Raw genomic sequence first — 6,000 nt, 5'->3', positions numbered from 1 at the left:
TGGTGAGATCAAGCTCCACCCACTGTAGGGGCATTTGCTAGATAAAGCACATTTGATTTCCTGATTCATTTTCCCTGCTCCTCTAGGAGTGCTACCTTCCCCGTGGAAAAATGAACGATTTGAACTCAACATGCTCAACTCTTTGTCTTGGCTGCTTCTGGATAAAGTGAAAATAAGATACAGCCTTACTGAGCAGACACTGTGGGAAACATAAAACTTGAAAGGAGGAAGCCCAAACCATTCCCTCTCCAGACAAGAATTTTAAGGAGTTGAGGAGGTAATGTGAAGAGGAGAAAAATCCTTGCCATCCAGACACAAAGTTGATGGTACAACCCTTTAACCAACTGCTCTTCCCCACCAGGATGATACCCGACTTAGGCAGTTTAACTGCTCAAAATGCACAAGAATTAGTAGAAGATTGGGAAAGTTGCCCCATCTGGCTAAATCTAGTCTAATGTCTGTGACACATACCAAGTTTGATGTACACTCCAATAATGAAGATAATGAAATAACCATATCTTCAAAGGATCAAATTAAGCCATTGGTTAGGAACATATCCTTCTAATTTGAGAGAAGAGACTTTCAAATATGTGGTTACAAATACTTTTTACTCTGGGTTTTATTTAATGCCTTCTTCTGAAGGAATCAATGTGATATTTTCCTTTTTCATCTAGAGGAAAAAGTATTCATTGGATACCACTGATCTCAAAGAAGGCTTTCTGTTCATTTCTGTTCTTTTCTTTCCTCTCTAATATTGAAAGATACCCAGCGTTCATTCCCACCTCTTCTCATCACATCCCAAAGAGGCTAGGAAAGTCAAACACTCACTTTTCCAGGTCACTAAGGGGGGGGGCTGCTGGCCATTTTACCTAATTCTGTGTGACTAATGGCACAGTTGTCTGGGAGGCTTTGCAAAAGGAGCAGAGACACATATGAGGAGGTAGGCATTTTTTAGCAAAGTCTCTCCTCACTTTCCCCAGTTGGCTGCCAAGTTTCAAACCACCTTCTCTCTAAATGGGAGGGGTGAGAAGAAGGGTAGACCAGTTCTCCTCACACTGAGAACTCCTACGTCCCTGTTAAATAAATGATGGCTATCCCTCCTCTGTAAGCCACTATTAATCAAATTGTTCTTGCTGTCAAAAAGATGCCAACATGACAGAATTTTTAAGGTAAATATTTTATTAACATATAACTTACATACACACAAATCCTAGGTTTACAGCCTGGCATCTTTTCTCAGAATGTTCTTTGTTACTAAGTTTCTATCACCCAAGTACTTTGGAATTTGGAATATGGTTTAGAGAACAGACCTTGCAGCCAGATTGTGGGAGCTCAAACTCAGTTGTATCACATGCTAACTCAATGACTTTGACCAAATTAAATCTCCGTCTCAGTTCTGATGCTTGTTATGCAGAAATGAGAACACTACTAATTTCATGGAGTTTAAGTAAGGATGAAGAATTAAATGCCTTAATATTTAAATTTATGTGCCTGGCGCATAGTAAGCAGCAAGAAAGAGTTACTCATTAGAAAAATAATGTTGAGCAAGGCATAAGTCAGGGGGAAGATTGAGGAAGAATCTGAGGGAACAAAAAGTTAGTTGAGGGTATGAGATGATCTTGGAAGTTAAAAAAAGTATAATGAGGTAGAAAACACTAAGGTTATTTTATAGCCTAGAGCTACATGGTAAAGCTACAGACCATCAGAGTTTGGGTGCAGTTTCTAAATGTACAGCATAGCAATTTTTAACTAGAATCCAACCCATCTTTGCTGCTAGAACACTTCAAATGAACATAAGTGGGCATATTTAACTGAAGAGCAATCCACAGCTTTCATGAGACTCTCAGGGGACGCTCATAATTCATAAAACGGTTAATATTACTGATGGGCTCATCTTCCTGACATCATAACTATGGCCCAGAGATAGGCCATCTAATATATCAACAGGATTGTCACACTTACTCTTGGGTACATCTTTCCAGAAGAAAAATGTGATTGAAGAAAATGTTACTCTACTTCAAAATCGTGGTAATGAATTTTGATGACCAATGTCATTAAATTAAGAAGTACATTAGTGAAGCATTTCCTTTGGGTATTTCCATGGGGGCATTTCCAAGGAGGACTAAAGGAGGGGGAAGACTCGCCAGTAATGTGGTACCAACCCATGGCCTGGAATTCCATTCTGAATTAAAAAGGGGGGGGGGAAGTGTAGTATGAGCTGCGGGCTATGTTCCTGCCGCCCCAGCTTCTGGTCGCCTGGCTAGCTTATGCCCCGAAATAACAAGACACAAACTGTATTCTTTTAAACACTGCTTAGCCCATTAACTCTAGCCCTTACGGGCTAATTCTCATATCCCAATCAACCCATCTCTAATAATCTGTGCAGCACCAGTTTTACCAGGAAAGATTCAGCATGTTTGACCTGGCAGCTTGCTTCATGGCATCTGCCCGGGAGAGGGGAGCATGGCCTCTGAGCTCACTTCTTCTTCCTCTCAGCATTCTGTTCTGCCTCCTCCACCCACCTAAGGGATGGCCTATCAAAATGGGCCAAGGCAGTTTGTTTATTACCAATGACCTTCCTCCATCAGGAAAGAAGAAAGAGAGCTGAGCACTGGCAATCTCCTCTCTCTGCTATCTGATTCACCAGGAATTGAGTAAGTAACCTCACTGGTATTGCCATCATGCCTTGACTCACCATATCCTCTGAACCAACTATGAGCTAAAATAAACCTTTCTTCTTTTAAGTTGCTTCTTGTCAGATGTTTGGTCACAGCAATGAGAAATGTAATAGAATCCTGCAGCTTTCCAATGGAAAGGACTCAGGAACTCTCTAACTAGAATCTTGCTGCATTTCCAGATGAGGAATTCAAGTCCCTCAGTAGGGCTTGTTCTCACTTTCTCCATATACCAGACGGAACCAGAACATGGATGACTAAGTATCCTGACTCACCTTCTAATTGTTCTCCCACAGTAATATTTTGGTGACCAAAAAGTTCTACCAACTCGGTACAAAGAATCCCTGATCATAATTGCTAGTTATTATACTGTACTGGACCCCTTAAATGTGATTGCTAAGAGGAAGCCAGAACAAAAGAGCTTGAAATACTGTATTCTTTTTATTGCTACAAGACTCAAAGAAACTATAATTAACCACATATCTTACATGTTTCTTAAGATAAAAATTGGAAAATTAAGCAAATCATTTTCTACCAATCCAATTTTTGTCTCTTCCTCTCCTTTGACAAATCGTTAAGTATGATTTTCTCATTGTGTGACTATGAGTGTCACAAAATAGCCATTATATAAAATCTGTATAACCCTAAACAGTTTATAAATGTACACTGTTATTGCAAAGGTGGGTACAGAGAAAATGGTGATTGGGTGACAGTGATGCTGATGTTGAACACAGTTTATCAGATTTACCCATGAAGGGTCTCTAGAGTCTAGTATTAGTTTCTTCTTAAACAAGGTGCATGTGTACATACATGCATATGTGCATGCTTGTGTGTGTGTGTGTGTGTGTTTTAAAGGAAAACTGGATGTCTTACATCTCAGTTCTAAGACTTGTCTGCTGCATTCCTACTTCTACTAGGTTTTTAATGAATGTTATTCCTGGATTTTCAGTAAATCTGGACCACTTTAATTATGTAGAATATGGCATTTAAAATGTTTAAAAACTTAAGACTTTTCATAACGGTGAGACACATCTGCTCCTGGCAGCAGCAAGCGACTTCAAAAGAATGATGGGCATTGATGAGGTTCCTTATGGAATTGGTTAGCCATTTGGGCAAGAAACTGCTCTTGCCTGAACTGCTTCACTGGACTTCCAGGACCCACAGAAAAATGACTGACTGCTGAACTTGCCTAAAGGTGAGATGATCCTTTGGGGTTCCTGCTTCATGAAAAAGTCTGTAAGACATTCTGTAGGATACAGAAGAAAGTGACTGAACTGTCTTTGAAATTTCCTGCTTCATGGAAAAGTCTGCCAGATACTATGGGCCTATAGGCTAAAGATGGATGCCCCAATGGTACAGAAAAAATTTGGGAACTGTCCAGGCAGCAAGATGTCTCTGTCATTTCTAGAGTTTTGGAAGTTGCTTACAATGCACTTCCTGTTTACTTAGGTAATATTATATCCTTCTGGGGTCTTTGATGGAGTTGAAGAATAGATATTTATAGTTAAAGTTTTCCTTAGTTATGATAAAAGATAAAGTAGATATAAATATTGTAACTTGCTTGATAACTGTTTTATTATATGTAATTTTACTATGTTAAAGTTAATGCCTTCCTTTTTATTTAAACAGAAAAGGGGAGGTGATGTGGGAGTCTCCTCTGTGTGCTGTGATTACCATTAATGAATAAAGAAACTGCCTTGCCCTGTTGATAGGGCAGAACTTAGGTAGGCAGGGAAAACTAAATGAAATGCCGGGAGGAAGAAAGCAGAGTCAGAGAGACACTATGGAGCTGCTGCCAGAGACAGACTGCCGAAACTTTGCTGGTAGGCCAAGACCTCATGGTGATATACAGATTAATAGAAATGGGTTCAATTAAGATGTATGAGTTAACCAATAAGAAGCTAGAGCTAATAGGCCAAGCAGTGATTTATTTTTTTTTTTTAAAAAAAAGAAGGCGATAATAGATAAGAAGACAAGGTGAATAGGCTGATGCAACTGGGACGCATTAGCCTGACTACAATTTAAGATTCATTGATCACCCAAACTTCTCGTTAAGTATAATGGCAATACACTGTCTCTCACACTGATCGACAATCTCATTTTTATTACTGAAGCAAGAAGGTTTCCACTATGGTTTCTGTACACAAATGAAAAGAATAACTATAATTGTTGTCTTCATTTTGTTTACCTTTTAACTATGCGAGCGTTTTTCCTAAAGCAGGTGTTCTCAACCTGTGGGTCAAAATCCCTTTGAGGGTCCCATATCAGATATTCTGCATATCAGATATTTACAATTCATACAGTAACCAAATTACAGTTATGAAGCAACAACTAAATGATTTTATAGTTGGGGGTCATCACAAGGTGAGGAACAGTAAAGAGTTGAAGCATTAGGAAGGTTGAAAAGCACTGCCCCAAAGTCTCATTGCATGCCTTTCTTTGTTCTTCTCTTCTTCTCCAACACCTTCATTTTATAAGATGCTGGACCAGTGAAAGGCTGGCCCCTTCTCAGGAAAGTCCTGGCTCATTTTTCTTCATAACACTGAAAGTTGAGTGGGTGACCTTTCTGCCCGAGACAAGCAGAGCTCATTCACAATTGATGAAAAAATAGGTTGCTCTCAGGCAGGATGGTCAGCTCCAGGGAAGTGTCGCACCAAGGAATGTGCTATGCCTTCTCACGGGGAAGATTGGCTTTTCCCCACTGCCCAGTTCACAGATTGATCCTTCCTTCTATGTGCTCTTCCTCCAGTTATGGGTTGAACTAGGCAATTTCTAGCTGCCTTAGCTAAATTAGGAGGGATGGATGTGAAGTAAAGGGAGAGGAGTGTGGAGGAACTAGCTGAAGAAAAATGTGCTTAAATTTGTCTCTGAGAAAAAGAATCCTATACTTTAGAAATTCACCCAAAGAGCGATAACAAGTAGTTAAGCCTAAGGTACTATCATTTATCCTTCTCCGAGTTGACCAAAGATGCAATTTTAAGACAGTTTGTCATAGATATTCACCTTAATTTATATGAGGTTTTATAAAGTTAGATTACACTAAAGGCAGTGGAAATCCCCCAAATATGTTGATTATTCATTAATCATTGAAACCTTTTCCGAGTGCAGGCAAATCTAATTCCCAGGATAGCTACTGCTTTTCTCAAAATGAGACATGGTTAGGAGCTGGTCCTTTCAGGTGAGGAAGGCAGCAGCACTTGGCAATTGAGTTCATGAGACCAAACTAGGGAAAGTAGTCACGGCCTGCAGGAAACCTTAGACACCCAATTGTCACCTCAGGTTTTGCTCATTGTTCAGACCCTTAATGCTCAGAAACAGTTTTGCG

This window comes from Alexandromys fortis, unplaced genomic scaffold (assembly GCF_014885135.2).
Source record: "Alexandromys fortis isolate MF-2015 unplaced genomic scaffold, M_Fortis_MF-2015_v1.1 scaffold_120, whole genome shotgun sequence".
Lineage (NCBI taxonomy): Eukaryota > Metazoa > Chordata > Mammalia > Rodentia > Cricetidae > Alexandromys > Alexandromys fortis.
The sequence above is the reverse complement of the archived record's forward strand: the minus strand, read 5'-3'. Positions refer to the sequence as shown.